The sequence below is a fragment of the Cricetulus griseus genome, chromosome 2, assembly GCF_003668045.3.
Source record: "Cricetulus griseus strain 17A/GY chromosome 2, alternate assembly CriGri-PICRH-1.0, whole genome shotgun sequence".
NCBI lineage: Eukaryota > Metazoa > Chordata > Mammalia > Rodentia > Cricetidae > Cricetulus > Cricetulus griseus.
This window is the reverse complement of record NC_048595.1, coordinates 77,563,113-77,586,492: the sequence shown is the minus strand read 5'-3', so window position 1 is coordinate 77,586,492 and position 23,380 is coordinate 77,563,113.

The following is a 23,380-nucleotide window of genomic DNA, read 5'->3' as shown; positions in this document are numbered from 1 at the left end:
ACACTGGGGAGTATGTCTAGTTCCATGGGCCTGGAATCTAGTATCTAGATGTGTAAAATAAAGTGGACTCAAGGAATAATGATCTAATAGAAAGACAGTCAGACCCATATATACATCTCTATAGACAGAAAAGAAGACAAGGAAAGAAAGGCAAAACTCTCAAACAAACAAAACAAAAGCATGGCATCAGCAGGGTAATAAAAGTATGTTACTAGTTAAATATATCTTGTGGTGTTTTCCAAACAGCATTGACAGTTACTAGCTATCTGGATGTGGATCATTTCCTTAACTCCTGTGACTCACATTTTCTATGTTCACAAAATGAAGACAATGATATATATGTCAAAATTTTGTTTTGTTTTGTTTTGTTTTATGGCCACATAAGTTATATATCTTATGTGAGACTGCAACACTCATTAAAATTCATATTAATAAGAAACATTGCTTTTACACCCCCTGTAATAAAGGTGTATACAAAGCAAGCTCAAAGTTATTGCTACATGCACAATACTTTGTGGTGAATAGAGGTCATCCAGGAAATTTTTGTAGAATTTTGGTTAAAATTACATGGATGAAGTACATAGTATGCTGTATTAGATTTGCCATAGAGCAGAATTCAGCAAACAATGGGCCACAAAGTAAAACATTTAGATCTGTTCACCCATACAGAAGGTCAGGAAAACTCCATTCTGCTTTAAACCATGAAAGCTTACACAGGTAGTGCAAAAATGAATGAACATCATTGCCCTACAATAAAATTTTAATCAAAAAATGCAGAGTCCATCAACCACTACTTAATATATTGCACTGTGTAGCAAGGTAAAATTTTAAAATTCTGATGCTAGCAAAATTAAAAATTGATATGTGGCATTGGTGAGTAGGAATCTGGTAATCAGTACATAATTATCCTCCTACCACATGGTATACCTCACCTTTGAATTTTCATAGACACCTTTTTGTTTGTTTGTTTGTTTGTTTGGTTTTGTTTTTTGAGATATCTGAGGCTTTGGGGGCTGTCCTGGAACTAGCTTTTGTAGACCAGCCTGATTTTGAACTCACAGAGATCCACCTGCCTCTGCCTCCCGAGTGCTGGGATTAAAGGCGTGTGCCACCACTGCCCAGCATAGACACCTTTTTATTGAGAGTACTAAATGAAAACTCCCACAACTCAAGTTCAGCTGTTCTATATAAGGGGAATGTAAGTGAATTGTGGCTACATTATATAATTCTAGTCGACAAGAAAATATATTCATCATTCTGGTTTTCCTGAAAGTAAATGCATTTGAGGATATAGATGCTCAAATTGCTTCTCAATCCATGGTAGGAAGAAATGTCTTTTGAAATGGTTGCAAGGCAAACATTGTCATTTAAAGGGCTCTACTTAATATAGTGTTGTCCTGAAGCACATGATCCGTGCAGTGTAAAGCAGCTACAGGATGTAGATCATGGAATTATTTTTAATGATACAATAAAATAAGAATAAGACACTTATATATTTTATTTAATTCTTGAGATATGAATACCATTCCTTTTCTATGAAGCCAATAAATAACTTAAGGAATGAAGAAGTTTTCCTAAAATTATGAGGCTGAGACTTTGATTTTCAGGCCCTAGACATTTATTCCATTACATTATTCTAATCTTTCTTAATGTTCTACTTTACAATATGAAAAGTAACAGTGATCTCCAGCTGATATACATATTATAGTTAAGCAAACACATCTATTTGCATCCTTTTCCTTACACAATACTTTGATCTGTCTGAAATCATCATTACACAAACATATACACTGAGAAAATCTAAGGAAAAAATGTACAACCTTGAGGAGGAATCAATGAATTAGAGTACACAGTTTCACAAAATTCCTAGGCAGAACGATTGTTAAAATTTGAGAGATACTGAATTATATCAGATCATCCTTATTTTTATAGACCAAGAACCTAAGAAAATGAGTCTGCCAAAGGTCTTTCCAATTTTTATCAAAAAAATGGTAGTTCAGGGAGCTTATTGTAACAATAAATAGAAAATTTGCTTTATAAGAAAAAATAGGATTTTTTTTTTCAAAATCAGAACCCTAACCTAGAATAAGCAAGTAGACTCTTCTAACCTGCTTCTCTCCAAGGCAAACAATCAAACAAATAAAAATAACCCCTTGCAAAGTCAGCTTTTGTCCCAAGGCAAAGAATGTCCTCTGTTTTTCTAGAAAACACTTACATGCTGATAAGACTATAAGTACTTATCAAAGATTGAACTTTTTCTCCAGAGAAGCATTTGTTCACATGCTAGCTGGACATTCCTGTAAAGAAAATATTTCCCACTGCTTAACTACAAAGCAGGAGGAAGGTATCCAGGGGTAGAGGGGGCACATTTCCCCAGTCTTTCTCTTTCATTCCAATGATATTTATTTTTGTTTATTTCCTGTTTTATTTTCTACTTTAATATTATTTATCCTGATAAGTAGTCTTCTAGCTCAGTCGATTCAGATAATATTATGTCACCTTTGCCTGGTCTCTACCTAAACTCTGTTATTTTTAATGAAAATATAGTCTGAATTCTTAATAGAAAAAAGGGAACAATTTCTAAGCCATTAAGTATACATGCCTTTGTAGTAATGGCTTTGATTTTTTTCTCTTATAGAAAAAAAAAAAACAGATTGTATTTGTTCTCATTTTGCTTTGAAAGGAATGGAATTCATAGCCCAATCAGATGAGGGTCATGTAAGGCAGATGAGAGTAATGCCCTCTATGCCTCATTACCTGCCCTTATTTTCTTCTTTAATTTATATTGTCTCTAAGGAAATGTCCATCCATCAGCAAAATCATTTCTTAAAAGGCATTGCTTTTCAGTATGCACTAGGTTTGAAATAGTAAACTGCAATGGACCTGCAAAGAAGACTCTAAGAGGGATGATTCCAATATGCTAAACACTGGAATAAAGCCGTTGTCCTTAAGCAGTCCAGATTACCTTTATAAACTGCTAACTTGTATGTTTGCACCAAACAGTCCTCAGTTTCTGGGCCCTCTGAATGGCAGATAGTTTGGCAGCTCATGGATCACTGAACTCCCTGCAATATGAAGAGCTTGGAAGTTACTGAATAGTCCACACTGCACCATAAATTACATGGTAGTTATTTCTTAGTTATTTAGCAGTTACAGTGCAATTAGTTCCACTTAATGTCAACTTTTGCCAATACATCTTCCATTAGCCTGAAAATTATAGCTTGGTTCTATAACAGCCGCAATATGCAAGTAGTTTCCAGACTCCAGTTTGCATCTGGGAGAAGGCAAAAAGGAAATTGCTAGTGAACCAAGCTGACTTGAATGTGGATGTTTTATTCTCATTTCCAATTCGGAAGCCATTTAATGACAACCTCACACCCCTTTTCTGTACCAATGATTGAGAAAGAAGTTTCAAGGAATACAATGGCCACAGCTGGAGTGTGAGGCAGAATTGATGAGAGACAGAAATGATCTTGTCCAAGCTGAAATTCCAGTGTCTTACCAGGTGAGACCCAAGCTGTATTATCTCCTGGGTATAGAGCAGGTTAGAATTAGTTGAGATTTTTTTATTTTTTAAATCGATTTTTTTAATTTCTCCAAAGCATTTCTGTTATGCTCAAATTGGCACAAAGATTACACAGACAAAACTTGCTTTTCTTAAATTTATTTATTTATTTATTTTTGGTTTTTTGAGACATGGTTTCTCTGTGTAGCTTTGGAGCCTATTCTGGCACTCACTCTGGAGACCAGGCTGACCTCGAACTCACAGAGATCCACCTGCCTCTATCTCCCTTGGGCTGGGATTAAAGGTGTGTGCCAACGCCCAGCTGTGCCACCAACACCTAGCGCTTTTCTTAAATTTAAAGAGAAAGTTTTTAAAGGTCCACTCTCCTTTCTCATTTCCTATCTCTCCTTTTAATCAACCCTTCTATTCCCCTCTAAATCAGACTAGTGACATTGTGAACTCAATAAAATTTTTAATAGTTAAAATTCAGTGAAATTTTGTAACTCAGTAAAATCCTTCAAGACATTCTAGGGGCATGTTATTAAGAAATAATGTTATTTATTTTTCCCAATTTTTTCTTTCAAAAAGTCAGTGTGTAATTCTAATTTCATGTTTTTATAGGTATGAAATATAGTACTCCTTTAAGTACTAAGAGGTAAAGTAACTCATTCGTGAGATGCTTTATTCCAAGTCTACAATAATTAAGCATCTATGTTATTATGGTATATTTATTATCACTTTTGATTTACCACTGAATATAAGCCAGAGAATAGAGAAACAAAGTGATTTTGCTTGTAGTTGAAATAATTATAAGAACCTAAACTAGCTCTGAAATTTTTTTGTCATTGCTTGTTTTGGGGGATTGGTTTTATTGATGTTGCTGTGATGAAATATGCCAAGTAAAGCAACTTTATTGAGACAGGATTTATTTTGGCATAATATTTAGGTGTACCATGGAGGGTAAAGTTGCAAAAGCAGGACCCTGAGGCATCCAGTCACATTGCATCCACAGTCAAGAAGCAGAGAGTGACAAATGCTTCTGTCCACCTCATTTTTGCTTATTGAACTCAGAATAGATCTAATGGAATGGTGCCACCTTCAATGACAGAGTGATTCTTCTCACCTCAGTTGCTCTAATTAAGGTAATTCCTCCAAGCATATTCCAGAGGCTTATGCCCCAGATGTTTCTAGATCTCATCTAGTAAAACAAACTAAATAGAGAATTCTCAACACAGGAATCTGAAATGGCCAACAGACATTAAAGAAAGTGGTCAAATCCTTGGCCATCAGAGAAATGCAACTCAAAACAACTCTGAGATACCACCTTTACACCAGTCAGAATGACTAAAATCAAAAACACCAATGACTATCTTTGCTGGAGAGGATGTGGAGAAATAGGAACACTCCTCCATTGCTGCTGGAAGTTCAAACTTGTAATACCACTTTGGAAATCAGTATGGCAGTTGCTCAGAAAAATGGGAATCAGTCTACCTCAAGATCCAGCAATTCCTCTCTTAGGCATATACCCAAAAAATGTGTGTCCATACAATAAGGACATATGTTCAACCATGTTCATAGAAGCAATGTTTGTAATAGCCAGAACCTGGAAGCAACCTAGATGCCCCTCAACTGAAGAATGGATAGAGAAAATGTGGAACATTTATACAATGGAATACTACTCAGCAGAAAAAAAAAACAAAGGAATCTTAAAATTAGCAGGAAAATGGATGGAACTAGAAGAAACCATCCTGAGTGAGGTAACCCAGTCACAAAAAGACAAACATGGTATGTACTCACTCATATATGAATTTTAGATATAGAGCAAAGGATTACCAGCCTACAATCCTCTTCACCAAAGAAATCAGGAAAAAAGAAGTACTCTATCAGAAAAATGCATGGACCCAAGAGAATGGGAAGGGGCAGGATCTCTGGAGCTAATTTGGAGAATAAGGTTAGAGGACAGGGAGCTGCCAGAATGAGAGAAAGAGAAGAGGAGAGGAGAGGAGGAAGTAGAGGACCAGAAATATTGAGTTGGGGGAAGAATAGAGGAGAGAAGGATGAGAGATACCATATCAGACGGAGCCACTATAGGTTGGAGGAGAGATCTGCCACTAGGGAGATTTCCAGAGATCTACAAGGATGACAGGAACTGACAATTTAGGCAATGGTGGAGAGGTTAACCTAAATTCCCTTCCCCTATGATGAGACTGATGACTACTTTTTCTGCCATCCTAGAGCCCTCATCCAGTGGCTGATGGAAGCAGAAGCAAACATCCACAGATACACACTGAACTGAACTCTGGAACCTACTTGCAGAGGGAGGAATGAAGATCAATGGTGTCGGTACGAGGCTGGTGAAAACCACAGGATCAGGTGGCCTGAACAAGGGGGAGCACATGGACCCCTGACTGCTATCAGGGAGGCCAGCACAGGACTGAATCATACCCCTGAACATGGATGTCAATGAGGAGGCCTCCGCACTCTAGGGCCCCATAGTAGTGGATTAGTATTTTCCCCTGGTGTAAGAAGGGACTTTGAGAGCCCATCCCATGTGAAGGGATGTACTCTCAGCCTGGACACATGGGGGAGGGCCTAGGCCCGGCCCAGGATGATGTGTTGGACTTTGGGGAGCCCCTGTTGAGTGCCCTACCCTGCCAGGGGAGTGGAGGGTGGATGGGTTAGGGGACAGGTGGGGAGTAGGGAGAGGGTTGAGGGAGGGGAGGGAGAAGGTATTGACATGTGAAGCAACCTTTTCCTAATTTGAACTTATAAAAAAAAATAAAAAATTGAGATTAATCATCACACAAACTGTGTTATTCACCGGGTGTACTCACACCTCTCACTCTCTCTCCCTCTTCTCTCTCTCTCTCTCTCTCTCTCTCTCTCTCTCTCTCTCTCTCTCTTTATCTCTCTCTCTCTCTCTCTCTCTGTGTGTGTGTGTACAAGCATACTGTGTGATTTAAATATATTTGAATATTGTTTACCAAGGTGACTTCTGTTTTAATGACCATAAGGTTAGCATATACATGTGCCCTCCAATGCATAATGTGAACAAGATCTTGGGGGTTTCTCTTCTGATTTCCTTGCCCTATGTCACTCTGAGGACTCTTGCCTTGAATTATAATACACTGTTCATAACCCCAGCCTTCTACTGATCTCCAAAGACAGATAATGAGTCTTCCCATCTCTTTGCCGACCTGAACCCATGTTATCTGGTGGAACAAAATACTCAGTAACAGTGACCTGGACCATGCATGTGGAAAGATGCACTCACTTAAAATCTGTAAAACACAGAATCTATACTGAAAAGTGTCCTTCTATCATAAATTTACTTTATAGAGGATTCAATAAGGTGAAACAAATGTATCCTACTGAAGAATTAAAATAATGCCTGTCACAGACTATATTCTCAATGAGTATGTACATTATCATTAGAATTTCTTAATTTAGTATTATTTGAAGCTGTTGAGTTTTAATGATTCAAAAAAGAGAAATTTTCATATTCTTCCATAGACTCAAAAGTTAGAATTAAATCAGTTCTAATGACAGTAAATCAGGTTCTGGTTCATTTGTGAGTTTGAAGAGCATCAAGTGTATGGCTGTCACACAGTCAATCTTCAGATTGCAATGAGCACAAGAATTTTCTTCTTGGCCTCTACCTTAGATTTTTTTAGTTAAAAATAATGGAATAACTACAATGATGATGAAAGATTCATGATCTTAATATTTCTAAAATAACCTGTATGCTCCACATATTCCTATTATCATTTACTTTATTCATGTTCATATCACAAGATATTCAGCTAATAGCTAGCTGGCAGTGACTTTTGAAAATGTATACTTTGCAAATGATGTATCTAAAATTAAGTGTTAAAATGAGTTAAAATAGTTAATCAAACAATACTCAAATTATTCTCAAGGCGGTGAAGGGTATACTAGCTTCCAATTTTACACATTTTCTATATGTATACATCACTGTGTAAGAAATAATAATGTAGAATGGTGGTTGCCAGGGGTTGAAAGTACAAAGGACAGTTGCTGTTTAAAGAGTATAGTTTCAATTTTATAAATGAGGAAGTTCTTGATTTTTGTTTCAAAACAATGTAGACATGATGGGGAATGTACTGTGTATGTTTGTCTTATTGATTGTTAAATAAAATACTGTTTGGCCAACGTGACAGGAAGTTAGACAGGACTAGAAGTCAAAAAGGATTCTGGAAAATGTAGTTGAGAAGTGCTGATCCAGTCAGGAAGTGACATAGCAAGGATACTCATATTTAAATGAAGGAGAAACAGGAAGGGCCCTCTTTTCCCCTCCGGTCCTGCTCCAGCGGCACAATGTGATGCACCAGCAAGGAGGGATGCCAATAAGGCGTCCCATAAGATAAGTCTTATAAAATATATAGATTTATGATAGTTAAGACTTAGCTAGCAAATGAGAAGTCCTAGTTATTGGCCAAGGAGCATTGTACCTAATACAAGATTCGGTGTATTCATTTGGGCCTAACTTTGGCAGGAGGCTGGCGGAGACCGCTGGCGTGGCAGTAGGGCTCAGGCGGCTTTTGGCAGAGAGATTTATCGTAACATAGACATATTTAATATTATTTAACTATTTTCATAGAACCGGGTCAGAGATTTTTTTCAACTAATGTGTTTTTTACTATACCTTAAAATGTAAGAGAAATAATTTTTGAAATACATAAAGCACCAGGCTAAGTAAAATATTTTAGGAATATAGTTTCATTGAATAAATATATGCTGTTTTCATGTCTCAAAAAAGAAACTATTAAAATAAGAAACTCAAAAAAGTCTTAGTATTTAAAAGCAATGTCTACTCTTCAAGGGTGTGCAGGTTTGATTTCTATCAGGAACATGTTGGGTCGCAACAAAATTTAATTACTGATACAGGGGACCTGATGTCATCTTTATAGGGTTTTGGGGCACTTCATTCATGTGGAGAACTATAACATCTAGCAATAAAAATCTGAGGTGGACAGCCAGTGGAAACAAAGATAATACTCTACAGAAACACTTGCAGTCTACTCTCATTGCAAATGCATACACCAGTTTTAAGTGATAAAATTAGCACAGACACATAACGCCAGTTAATGTATAAAAAGACACCTAACAACAGATTAATTAATAAAAAACATTTCATATAAACTATTGATGTTCATTTCAACCAAGGAAAATTGTAAATATGCCATTTTCAAGAAAATGCTTGAGAATGGAAATCATATTGGGTGTAATAAGTCAGAAAAAAAATGTAACAGAATCCAAAAGTCTTTGTGTGTGTGTGTGTGTGTGTGTGTGTGTGTGTGTGTGTGTGTGTGTGTGTGTGTTTGAGACAAGGTTTCCCTGTGTATGTTTGGAGTCTGTCCTACAACTAGCTATTGTAGACCAGGCTGGTCTCAAACTCACAGAGATCTGCCCACCTCTATATCCCAAGTGCTGGGATTAAAGGCATGTGTCACCACCACACTGCTATAAATCTTAAAAATGTGTGGGAGTAGAATGGGTTCTACTTAAGGGGGCTGGTGTAGGGACAGAGTGCAAAAGGTCAAGGGAGGGTGAAAAGGAAATGAGTATGGTCTAAACAGGCCTCATCAACATGTGAAATGTCAAAATTAAATCTGTTACTTTGCACATATAATAGGTTTTAAAATTCAAAAGGGAATGTATTTTTCCATCAGCCTAACCCTATATATTTCCTCAGCAGAGAATATTCTATTTAAAATGTATATGAATTTTTATAAATTTTATTTATGTTCAAATTGTACCCATCAAAGCTCTATCAAAGGATGTGGTGTGTGTGTGTGTGTGTGTGTGTGTGTGTGTGTGTGTGTGTGTGTGTGTGTGTGCCTTTGCATATACACATCAAAAATAAGGATTAAGTACAATTTGCTTATGTGAAGTCACTGGACTAAAAAAAATTAGTAATTAGAAAGATAGTGAGAAAAAAAGATTAAAAATAAAAAAGCAAGAATCTCACCAATATATGCCAGAATGTTTCATGTCTGGTTTGTAGCTAGATAAGATTGTCTCCTTAATGAATCCTGGATCAAGCCTACCAGATTCCATTTTGATTCATTAAAAGTCAACTTGTTGGTAACTATAAGCACATCTGTGAAATTATACCACAATGGCAACTACATCTAAATTTGATAGAGGAACAGGGAGAAAAATTGACTGTATTACAAAAATTGCCACAGCTCTTTTTTCCTTCCTTTTCCCAACTTTCCTGAGACAACATGTCTTAAAGACATATTATATAATGAGAATTACATCATCAGAAAACTCAGACCAACCCTTAGATTACTTACTTATGTTGACTAATCAAAACCATCTCAAGGGTAGTAATGTTCTTTGTGCATTTAGTACTTGTTCTTTCATCAGATTGATTATCATGCTACTTAAAACTGCTCTTGTTAATTTTGGGTATGATGATGCTTCCACAGATGAACATTTCTATTATTTATGATTATTTCTGCTACTGCTATTAATATGTTCACAGTATTCATCCGTCTTCTCTTAGACCTAGAAACTTATTGGTAAAACACACCAGTGAAAGTGGAAATAGTACATCAAATTAGACATCCATTTAAAACTATTTTCAAATTATGTTAATTTGTCTTCAGAGAGGATGCCATAGTTTATCTTTCCACCAAACCTAGATTTTTTTGAGTTCCAGATGATCTTCAAATACTTATCTCACTATCTACTCATCCCATTCAAATATGTCCCTATTCTTGCCTGAGCAGAAACTAAAACTCCTTACTCTAGGGACTGCCACAAATCTACATTTTTGTTGTCTGGTATGTATACTGAATTATAAGAGGATTTATAGAATGAATGATGGTGTTATATAAGTAGGAATTCTAATATTCTACAAGCTGCCAAAGGATAGTCACTGAAGACACCACAGTGCAGGTGTCTTCCTGCACTGAAGACACCACACCTTGCACTCTAATATATCATGTTCAATTTTTCTGAAAATGGTTTATAAAAATGCATTTTTGTATCTAGTATTTTTAAATCACCCATGCCTTTAAAAGCTTCATAACTTTAGAATCCTTCCAGGGATTTTTTTCTGAGGCAATATTGTAAGTGCAGAAGTGATTGTCATAATCATTAGTAAATAAAGCTTAAATGGTAATTGTAAATGGTTGACATGTTTTGACCTTAAAATGTAGAGGGTGCCACAAACAAGTACTGCGAATGAGACATTATCTGCATATGCACTTGTGCCTTTCACTGTTTGTTAAAAATCTCAACGTGTATCACCTTTTAGATGAACAGTTTTACCTTTACAGTATCAACTCAAAGCTCAACTAATGAGATGACCTCTGTGCAGGGAGTTACTATGAAAGTTTATTAAAGACTTAAAAAATGCCAATCACCTTTAGGACCGCATATACTGGCTTAGATGTTTTGAGTTCAGAGATCTACAAGCTGTTTGAAAACGCGGGGATTGGAATAACTGTGAAACTGTCCACATCAAACAAAAGCTGTCCATGGCTTTTGTGCACAGCTTGATCTTTTGGAGTATCAAAGAAATCCTCTCCCGCACGCACAAAATAACTCCATATAAATCAATAAAAGAACAGACACAGGAAAGAGAGTTTGTAGGAGTCAGATAAATACAGCAAGAATGAGAAAGGGTTGGGGGAAATTATAGAGGGAGAAGAGACAGACATGAGTCCTGGAGACAGAAAATAGTGTTGGACAGAGTCCAGCTATGGCAAGCATGAGTAAGAACGGTAGACAATGCAAAGAAAAACTACTGTGATTTTGAAATGTGGCTGAGAAAATATAGGGAAAGTGAGGTCAGTACAAATTCATCTATCAGGACATTTGATATATTTGTACAAAATATTTATTGTCAATGCATGGCTGCAAGAAAAAAACTTCCCTAAATATTATGAAGCAGATAACTCACTTACCTTACTATTTACCTTTTATTAGTCTTTCTAATGCCCCAATATTTTATGCAGTCATGTAAACACAGTTCTGAATGAACATGTTGTCTGCTCCATTTTTATCAAACAGAAGAGCAAATGAAGCAAGTCATTTTAAGTAACTGTAATATGAGATATGAAAGGGGGTATTCAGAGAGTAATAGAAACACAAACATCAGGCTCTTTACATCATTCAACAGGAGCTCAGAGTTGACAAGAACTTGAGATATGAGAACAGAAGAAGATAACTATTTCATTATCACTGTATATGGAAATATTAGAAATGTTTGGGCTCAATACAACAGAAAAGGCATTTATTTTATTTTATTTTATTACCCATTTATTTGCAGTTTGGGGAACTGAACCAAGTACTTTTAAATTAGTAGGCAGGTACTCTATTACTGAATAAACTCTCCACCCAGCTAATGCTAATTTTTAAGGCACTGTGTTTAATTTTATATTTCATAATTCAGTTCCTTTACGGTTCATTCCTTATCAAAAATGTATTATATTTATCATGGATCCATCTTGAAGATGAATGCATCTTATACTAAAGGTTAGGCAAATCCCTCAAAATTCACATAATATGAATTGTTGATGGATGTTTCTGTCCCACCTGGTGAGGCTGCCATTTAGTCCCGAAAAACACACAGAGGCTTAGATTAATTGTAAACTGTTTGACTGAAGGCTCAGACTTCTTATAGGTTAGTTCTCTCTTAATTATTAACCCATTTCTATTTATCTGTGTATCCCCATGTGGTCTTTGCTTACTGATGATGCCCAGGCCTCTTGTTTCCTTCTCAGGAACTACATGGCATCTCCCTGACTCTACCGACTACCTTTCCCTATCCTGTTTGGATTTCCTGCCTGACTAAATGCTGCCTGTCCATTGGCTGAAAGATCTTTATTCATCAACCAATAAGAGAAAAGTATATTTACATCATACAGAAGTATATCCTCCATCAACAAACCTCTCTAGGATCCTCTCCCTTCCAAAAGTATGACTATTGAAGAATGGAGGAGAAGGAAAGAATGATGAAATCATAACAAGAAATAAAGTCTTGCAGTAAATGAAGAACAAAGAGAAGGATGAAGTGCATAGGGGAGAACTCTTTAAAGACATAGACCAAGAAACTAAAGAAACTGAAGAACCAAATAAAGCCTAGGAAGAATGAAGATGGTCCTTGGCAAATGGATGGTCCTGGTGAGTTGGTAGAAATCTTAGATTTTAATTCCCAGCATTCAGGGATAAAGAGAGGATAATCAGAAGTTCAAGAATTTTCTTGATTACAAAGTAAGTTTTAGGCCAGGCTAGATTACATGGGGTTGTGGTGCAGCAGTAAATCAATAGTCAAAAGACAGTAGTAAAAAGGACACTCATGCATAAGAAAATTGTGGGTGGTATGAAGGTCTAACTACTTGATATTGAAGACATTGACAGAAAGGTAGAGTGAAAGTAAGAAGAGCTAATACAAACAATAGGGTCTTAGAATCAAAAACAGCCATTAAAAGTTCTTATTTTTGATACAGAACTGCCCCTACTTAAGCACTTGATTTTATTCCTCTGGCTCAGATCCTTCCAAAGAAACCAAAGTTATCTCTACCCCAATAAGGTCCTTGGAGCAGAGAGTTGGCACAGATATTGTTATAAGAATCTGGACATCATTTCATGCTGTTGCTTTGGCCAAAAATATAATTCATTTTCTGAACTTAAGATTTCCAGAAGCATGCTAGGAATCAGTTATAGAACACAAACGAGGGAGAGCTGTGAGGAGAGCCATGTAAAAAGCTAGTGACAACATATTTCTCCCATTCAAATCCTCAGATTCCATAATTGGGGAAACAGAGACAAAGAAAATTTATTGTTGATATAGATCATAAATGAAATTGACAGCAAAGTCCAGCCATGATATTGTCATACAATGTGCTCTTTATCAGCCAATGTGTGAATAAGGAGAGAAGAGACATGGGGATCACAGACACAGGGGCAGCTAAAAAAGATGTTAAAAGCCAGCATTGCTTTTCTGTAGTTTCCAGTGGTAGCTATATCCATTGCCTCTGAGCCCATCTCCTTCTGGAGGCTCAAGTTGCAAGAAATTGCAGACTTAAACAGTTCTGACTTAAGCAGGTGCTGCTATTTCTGTTCCACTCCCACTCTATTTTCAACCACAGGATGCTGTGGGAAGGACTTGTGAAATGGCAGATCTGCAGCTCCTTCCCTCCCCCAATCCCCTGCATCCTTCTCTTCTATAAACTATTCCTTCCACTCTGGCTTATATCCTGTAGATATGCTCCCACTCTCTACAGGCTCTGGCCTGGGATCCTCTGATGTCAGTCTTCAGTGAGTCATCTTGGTTTGCTCAGAAATCTGAAAGCTTACCTTGAATGACCTCCCTGTGAAGCACCCATTTGAACTAACACAAATGAGCTGCCTGACCCAGACTAGAGCCAGATATGTATGGTGAGCAAATGAATGAATGAATGAATGAATGAATGAATGAATGAATGAGTGGTGAAGCACTCATCAATTCATATGTGTAAAAACTTAGGATCAATAGGTGAAATAATTTGCTATCTGAAATCAAGTAAATGGAAGCACTGGAACAAGATTTAGGTTTTTGAGCTCCTTGGACAGGGAGAGGGATTAGGGTCACTCTAATACAGCTGTGTCAAGGTAAGTACCAAAGTTGATGTTTGATCTCAATTTTTTCAGGCTCCATTCACACCAGTGACTTTGGAAGTAAATTAAAGCAATCATAAAACAAGATAGCTTTGGAGATAGGAACAAGAGGACATGGAGTTGTTGGATCCACCAAAAGAGGTCTTGCTTATGAGGTAGACAGGGCAAAACCATGGGTACAGTGGAAACTATCAATTGCACAATGCAAGGAAGACTAGTATGGGTTATAAGAAAGTCAACCTGCAAATTCACCAAGCTGAATTTCTAAAAAAGAAAGAATAAGATAAGATAGGAATCAAAGACAGGAAATGAAACAGGACAATGAAAAGAGCAAGATGCAGACTTCCTCTAGAATCAAGGAATCACACATGAAGGGAATGCCAATAGGAATAATAGCGTGTGCTTGGGGCAACAATGATAAAGCCTTGAAAGGAAGGCATTCAGCAAAAGCTTTGATAGAAGAACTGATGTTGGAAGATTGTACCTGCCCTACACACAACCTGCTTGAGTGGGTAAGGGTTGAGTGGTCCAGTAGGCTGGTGAATTTCCAAGACCTAGCAGGAATATAGTAGTTCTTCAGCTGATTTACCTCTTAGTCTTACTAGATACTTCAGTGAAATGATTTCTCTGACAAGAGGTATCTTCTTGCAAATTGATCTGGATAGAAAAGAGACATTGTGGAAATGCAAGATTGCAGAAGATCTTTATTTGTTTGTTTCCCTAAAGCAGATATGCAAGAATGAAGTCCACGCTTGAGAGGGCCACTGATCGCTGTTTCCTAGGACACAAGACCATGAACATTACAAACCTAATTAGAGGAAAATGCTTGGTATCCAGTTCCCTTGACAATTTCAAGAAATCACTGTCTGCCTCCCAGCCTTAGTCTCCCCTTTTGTGATGTAGCAACAACACTACATAGTTTGTGTGGTCTCTCCATCCATTAGCTTTTTCTCTGTGTTTGTTCATATAGTCTTTTGTAAATATTTACAAAGTCAGTCTCTCCTTCCTGCTGTGGGGAATCATTGGCTCTATAAAAGTCACTTGCCACTTAATTAGCAGACCTGGGTGGAAAGAAAGAGCCTCCTTCAAACAGAGAGCCAGGAGCCTCTGAGAGGAACCAGTTTCAAAATGTGTTTATAATTGCCTGGTAATCAGTTAGATTTCGAGATTCATGGTAACTAAGTATTGCGATGTGGGAAAGAGACTGAGAGCCTTTCCATTTCAGCTGCTTGCAAATACCCCTCTGCACATGCATAGGAGGAATAGTTTGTTTAATCAAGGTCAGGTTAAGTGGACTGTACATGAAGAACTCCACATTAGGATACAAGCCACTTGGAACTTAATCACATTATATTTTGTCCTCTGAACTCTGTAGCTTAGGTCTGCTTCCCATTTCTTTGTAAGCTCTCTACAAATGCCTTTCTGCACAAAGAACATTTCACAAAGGTTGAATATAGTGATTAGTGACACGTACACATTTAATCTTGTTCCGTCTTTTCCTGTCTCTGGCTCCCCTCTGTGCTTCTAGTCCATAGAGCTTTATGCCTGTATCAAGAAAATGTTTTTATCTGTCTTGCTATTTTATTTTCTGTGTTATAAATCCTTAAAGAAATGCAGTGTGAGTGAATTTAGTGGGAGGCTGGCTGGATTGTTTGAAAGAGAATGAACTCTCTTTCTCTGAGAAACAGTCTCAACACAGAGACAAGCCAATAATGTCTTCCAGTCTGTCAGTGTGATTATTAAGCATTTATAGGACTTTCTTGTATTTCACTATTACAGCTACAAGCAGTTTAATTAGTTGTTTTTCACCCCAGAGTTGTAAAGATGGATGATTCAATTTATTCAACCTTAGATTAAAAGCACATTTGAACCCAGAAACTCTGATAGAGTATAGAATAAACAGCTTGAAATCAACAGTTCTGGGTGGACCTTTGAGTCTGTAGTTGTTTTCATGTGATGTGCTTACAACCCATTTCATGATTCCAAGACAGCTTGCATTCAAAAGATGATGTGCCTATACTCCCCTGAGATGAAAGTCCGTTCTAGTAAACAGAAAAGAACTCATACAGGATGCAATACCCATTGGATAACCACTCTGTGTTGGGGGGAGGACCAAAATATTTCCACTATGGAATATTTTGAGATCCAGCCTTTGGTCTCACTAAACATGGAGCACCAGAAAGCTCTGGCCCACTATTTTATTGTTAATGCCAGTAAGAATACTATTCTTTACCATGGCCTCAGGGTAATATGCCTCTTATTTGCATCTCTGTGGACCTAAGCATCTGAATAGGCCCTCACCTGGGCAGGGAGGGCAGAAGTGTGTGAAAACAGAAGGTTAGGAGTTAGGAGTGAGTGTCCAGAGAAGAGAGGAGAACAAAGAGAGATGGTTCGCTCATGGTCATGGAAGGACAGTTAAGAAACACCAGAGAAGATGGCTAATAAAAATGACTCTAGTTCTACAACATGGAACTGAGAGCTCTCTGAAGATGACAAGATGCCTGTGTTTGTTCTTTATTGTCGCTGGGTTGCTAGGAGCTTCCTGGTCCACACACCGCTACTCAGTTAGAACCTCATGGCTGTCGTGGGTAAAAGCTGAGACATGCCAGGTCACAATGTGTGTGTGTGTGTGTGTGTGTGTGTGTGTGTGTGTGTGTGTGTGTGTGTGTGTGTGTGTGTTTATTTTCCGCATGCTTCAACTACAACACACCACAACCCTGTAACAGAACTGGGGAATCTTGGTCTTTATTTCAAATATATAATCAGAAAGGGAGGCATTAATATCACATCACAAAACACCTTGCAATGAAAAGATTCAATACAAACATAAAGTTCCTATTATTATCATTTTCTTAGCATAATTGACAGTGAGTCATTTGTTGGAAATAAGCAACTCAAAAGAAGTCGATTAAAACAATAACACCTTTACTATGTTCACAATGCTTTGGGTCATCAAAATAAGCTGGACTTGGCTGAATATGTCTGATATGGGCTGGGGTACTTTCAGCATGATTGCATAGTAAGCTGCAGGTCTGATAGGCAACTCTGCTTCTGTAGACTGGCGGTTGTTTACCTTGACCGGGATGACTGGCACTTCTTCGTTTCATCATTGAGCAGATCAACTAGCCCCAATTTGTTTTTACAAGATAGCAAAAGGGTTCCCCAGACCTAGAAGAAATATAGCAGGCCCCTAGAGAGCAACGCTTATAACTACCAGTCATTTTTGAACAAGATATGTTTGTCCAGAGCAAATCCCAAGGCTCAAATATTTTCAAGTGGTAGAAGAATGATCAGAATCTCCTGGTGGGAGAGGCTATAAAATCACACTGAGAACAGTCTGATAAAAGGAACATCACAGTCCTTTTGATAAATTACCTTGATGATCATACTAAACCAGGGGCAATGTCAAGCATGGCTTCTCTGTTTTGTGACCAAAAGCAAAACATTGAAACTGGGCAACTATGATATGACTCTTACTCATTGCATCCCTGGCTTTTAGTACTTAAAAACATATTTTGAATGTGTAAAGTTAAGTTGACAGGACATTCTCCTTACATAAACATCATGAGATAGTGGCAAAAGAAGCCATTCTTAAGTGATTCCCTGAGAATTTGAAAGGGATATAGCTCTCTGCCAAAACTTATATCAGACACCTTACATTTGATGAAGGCAGTCTAATGGACATGCTATCTAGTCATTTATCTCAAGTTTCTGTGTTCTACTCAAGCATTAAGTGAGGGCATCAGAAAGATGAGCACTTGCACACCATTATATCAGTTCCACACAAAATTGCCTGCCTTTAGTTATGATTAAATGTCACACCCTCTGCCTTTATGGAGACCCAATGTGTGAACTGCCCCAGAGAAGAGCATTTCTGTTGTTCATTTAACAAAGAAACTTCTGGTTATAAAATAATGCAGGGCATGTCATGGTGCTTTGTCTCTATTTTTTTTCCTTCTGTTAATATGGGTGTTCATACTTGGGTTAAAGTCAGGGAAGAATTTTCTGTCTTGATGATTTATATGTTTTCTAATATTGTGTAATTCAAAGTGGCTCAGCTTGCAGAAAATAAACTAATTGTCCCTATACTATAATCTTCTCAACTCAAGTGCCCGAAAGTGCCAATTCTGTCTGCCTTTTCCCAACTAAATGCCTTTTCAAATAACCTTCCATGTTATTTCTTCTACTTGTTTTAACTGCCAAGTCACCTTAAGCCATTTCAGAGAAAGTCAAAGGACATATTTTTTAAATCATTTCTAAGTGAACTAATGTCCTAGAGAGATGTTTGCATAATTATAAGTTTGAGTTTGAAAGATTAGGCCTTCTGATGCTATTTTTATCATTCACTGTACAAAGACTAAGCTAAGCCACCTCAACACTGATGGGGGGCACTTGGCTTTGCTCTTTGGTCCTAATAATTTTGCATTCTTGAACTGTGCTTATCTACATTGAAGAGTCTTTCTACTAAGTGAGGTTTTGTTCCTGTAACAATGGAAATCTTTTTTTACTCATGGGAATATGATGTTTACTAGAGTTACTAATTATATTTAATAATACACAATTTAGATGGAGATTTTAAGGTTTGTGAAACTTACCTAGCTTTAAATTAGTTTTCCCTTCAGTAGTCTTCAATTTGGTTCCAAGTTCTGAAACACATTTTCTTTTGGTTTGTCAAAAGCTCAGCCATTCTTTTTAGGTTGCTATGGGCTTAAATTGAGACAGATAAGTATCAAAGAATACAAAGTTGATGAGTAGAGACTGGCAGTTTTCGCACAGGATTGAAATTCAGTGGCAAGTACATTTTTTTTTTCAAATGTTAGAGAAAGGATTTGGTATGCATCTTTCCCAGGACCAGAGAGATAAAGGCAGTTGCCAGGTTACACGTTCAAATCTCAGCCAGACTAGTTGTGTAAAACTGCATGTTTCAGAAACAGGTGTTAAAACTGAAGTTAAAAATGGGGGTGGGGGTTGCTGGCCATGAAAGAAACAGTAAATGATGACGTGTTGAGAGATAAATCCATGTGAGAAAGAATCTTCCTCTGTTCTTCCCTCTTACTCCTCATCTCTGATATTATCCTACTTAGGCCTTGCTGTTTAAATCTGGAAACAGATTCCTGGTTTCCTGTTTAAAGTTTTTTTTTCTTTTCTTTCTTTCTTTTATTTTTTTTTGACCATTGTACATAATAACACTCTTCTAGATCACTGAGCTGACCATCAAACCTGTCCAAGGAAGTTTTCTGCATTGAGATTGCTTTCACTCTTGGGTGGGTCAGAGAAAGCCCCCAAACTATTGCATATATATTCCCTATTGTCAAATTTAAATACCACCTTCAGTCCTACAGCTACACTTAGTGGGTTTTGAGTTTTGTCTGAATGAAGCAAAAGGTATTGCTCTTTTTATCTAGTGCCACCATCTCTCTCCAATTTTTGGTGATATTTAAACAAGAGAAAGGAGTGATGAATTCGAGAAAAACAAAGACAGACAAAAGCACCCAAATAAAGTGTTCTTACTTCACCACAATCTAATGGTCATCAAACTGATAGAAACAGAAAATGTATGACGATGATAATGATGAGGTAGTGGTGGTGATGATGATAACAATGATAGCAGTGTCCATGAATTAGCTACAGATACAAGAAAACACTGATAACACAGGAAAACAAGAGAAATTATGAAAGACTTAAGGCCTATACATGAGACCAGAGTAAAATAATATTCACAGCCTTTGTTTATAACCCATGGTCTTGTGTCCTATCCTTGAATAACAAACTTTAGATCTTTGAACTTCGGTTTCTTTCACCCTGAACCTTGGAGTTTAATATAGGATGGTCCTTATGATCATAGTCACCTCTACATGCCATGATTCTATGCATAAATTCATAAAAATGAAGCCCATGTATTTCATGCGACCTGATTTGGTAGATTTACACAGCCACAGTCTGGAGTTAATTCTTCTTTGACATGTTTAATGTGTCATATTTCATGTTTCTCTGGTTCTTAAAGGGCCTCTGTTGGGAGCCAAATCTCAGGGCTGGGCATGAGATCCTAGGCCATTCTTAGCCTGCCACATAGTTGTATTTTAACCTTTGCATAGGAGCTCCTTAGAACCTCAGTTCAAGAAAAAGACCCAGTCCTCCACCCACAGGCTCTGTCATCTAGGCAACCCTTCCTGGACCTCTTACTCATAAACTCTTTACCCTACCAAACATCCTCTTTGTGGCTTCCTAATATCCTGCCTACACTAACACCTGGCTCACAAACAACCCATTCTACCCCTCCCCCTATCCTCTCTGCCTACTGTATAAGCTAGTCTGAGCAAAAAATAAAGTTTGCCACTTGATCAGAATCCTGTCTTGTGGTTGTTCTTTCTGTGTCTCTTGTCCCCATTCCCTATCCCTGACTCTCTTGCCCAAGGTTGATGTCATGCAGGACAGGCCTCTATATCCCTTATGCTCATCTGATTTACAACAACCATTAAAGATACTGGCCAAAAGGAAAGTGGTCTTTTCAGAAACCCTTACAGGAATGCCTTGAGAAATGCGCTTTGGTAAAATCACCATCAGTTTGGTGTTTAGTCGCAGCATTTGCTTCTTTAAATTACAAATAGCAGTGAATGATTGTTGGGGGTGTTTATTTATCAAATGAAAGTACAGACTTCTATTAAAATGTAGAAACTGAGCACATCTTCCTGAAAAATATTCCTGTTTCTTCATCCCTAGACCATGGGCTGTGCCTTGAGGCAGGAAACGTGATTATTTTTCAACATTTAATCTTCAGCCTGACTGATGCTGAATTCCCAATATTTGTGAAAATGAACTGAATCCCTCTTATCTGTTTCCTAAGTGAAAGCCTATTTGAAAAATAAGACCAGTCTGTTTATGTGAAGCTGGGGAGAGAGCAGAACAGATCCTTAATCCTGGGAAGTTCTTTATCTTGGATTTTTTCCTCTCAAATGCCTTTACAGAAGGATTTTTTCAGCAGCTATCAAGTTTGAAAAGAAACCATGTGAAATCTTTAACAAATAATCATTTTACACTGTGCAGTTCATCAAGGAGAGCAGTAATGGAGAGCTGTGTAATAAATTAGCTATGAAATATATTTGGAAGTAGTAGAACCCTAGGCATCCAGTACATGTCAGATTAGTGGAGAGGCAAGCAGATCCAGGCAGATGTAATATTTGTCAAATGAAAAGCTACCATTGACAGAGATTGAGTGAGGTAGATTACTAAGAAATGTCATTTTCACTTATAGAAATACAAAGCTACCTATTTTTCTTTATTAAGGAAACAAAGTTCTGATTATTACTCACAAAGGAGATACTTACTAAAATAAACATTAAGTAAAAAAGGCACATACCACTATTTATGCATCTCTGAAATTGATCCGGGTGTGGTGACATAGCCGTGTAACCCTAAAACTCAGATGAGTAATACAAAAGATCATAACTTTAGTATGAGAGAAGCCAGGAATACATAACAACTTTCAGACCAGCCTGGGCTGCAGTGTAAGATCTTGTCTCAAACAAAAAGATAAACAAATAAGTAATGCATAGAATTATAGGACTCAATCTAAAACCATGTGCAACTTACTTTAATAGAAGAAAATGATGTACACTTTTTCAGCTTGTTTGTGTACTTTTCATTTCATAATAAGATACCAGACAATGATGGTCCAATATAAATATTCTATCAAAAAATAACATGATGAAATAATCAGTTGAAATATGTTCTCATCAAAATATGGGGAGTGCGAGATACCTAAATAACATCCCTAGGAAGCAGAAAGCCACAAATTATCAGGCTACTGGCAGTAAGAAAATTTAAAAATGACCAAGAAATTCCAACTTCATTCCTTTCTGCAAGGACTGCAGAGAAGCCCCAGAGTGGGCCACAATAAAAGAACATCAGCATGCTCTACTGAGCTCTTTCCAGAGAAAAGTACATGATGTGATAATGAAGACATATAGTGCTTAGAACAGGATATGAAAGAAGCTATCATAAGAGTATACAAAAAAGCAATAAAATAATCTTTCAAAGTAGAAAAAGTTATTTTACCTTTGTAGAAGAAGAAGAAGAATCAAGAGGCAATCTATTAGTTTGTCACTAGTAGGCTACTCTAGTAGGTAGATCCCAAAACTTCCAGTAATAGTCTATAGTGTTCATGACTTTGCCTTCCTATCTCTTGCATCCACTATTCTGCATGTTGACAGGCCTGAGGGGATACTTTAACATACGTCTCAGGAGGTGTGGTAAACATAATAGTTCTGAAGACAAATAAACTGAGAAAGAGTCTTAATTATTGTAATGCATGATGAAGTGAAACTCCAGGTTGTGTTTTGCACCTCTTGGCTCCTATGACCTCAGTCAGATCACAAGAATGTGATATGTTATTTTCTCATTGAGTTTGTATATAAGTTAAGTGAGAAGGTGTGTGACAATATTTTTATTGATTGTTTGGCAGATTGGAGCACACACCAACACACACATACACACACACACACACACACACACACACACACACACACACACACACAGAAAGAAAGAAAGAAAGAAAGAAAGAAAGAAAGAAAGAAAGAAAGAAAGAAAGAAAGAAAGAAAAAGAAACCCACACCAGTGAAGGACAATGGAGCTACCAGTGATGATTGTTAGACAAAACCAGAGTCATGCACTTCCAAAGATATATCACCAAAAATCCTTAGCTGATTTTCTAGAAGAAGAAAATACAGTCTTCAAGTTTATTTGAATTGAGAGGCTACCATGCTGTAATATTTATCACTAATGGTAGTTAACAAGACCTCACTTTTTGTTTTAAGACAACGTATCTTAGTAGGTTTTAAAGAAATGATCATAGCCTATTGCAGGTAAACCAGTTCATCTTTATAGATGTCAGTAAATCTTCAAATACATGGCTGAAAGAAAAAGTTTTAACAAACATTTAACATTCATAGTAGATAGATCCGTGCTCAAAAATATAAACAAACAAAAAATTTTGAAAATTTCTGACGCCTACTAATATCTGACTTGCCTGGTGCCTTTAATCCTGAAAATTTTCTTTGTGCTTCCCTGGGTTGAGTTGCTAAAATAGTCATCCACACATTGATAATGATCAGGCATGTCCAGTGAAAGAAAATGAGAAGAAAGAAGGTGTGTGTGTGTGTGTGTGTGTGTGTGTGTGTGTGTGTGTGTGTTCTCATATCCAAGAAAGGCCTATATCATTAAGAGACATGGAAATAAAAG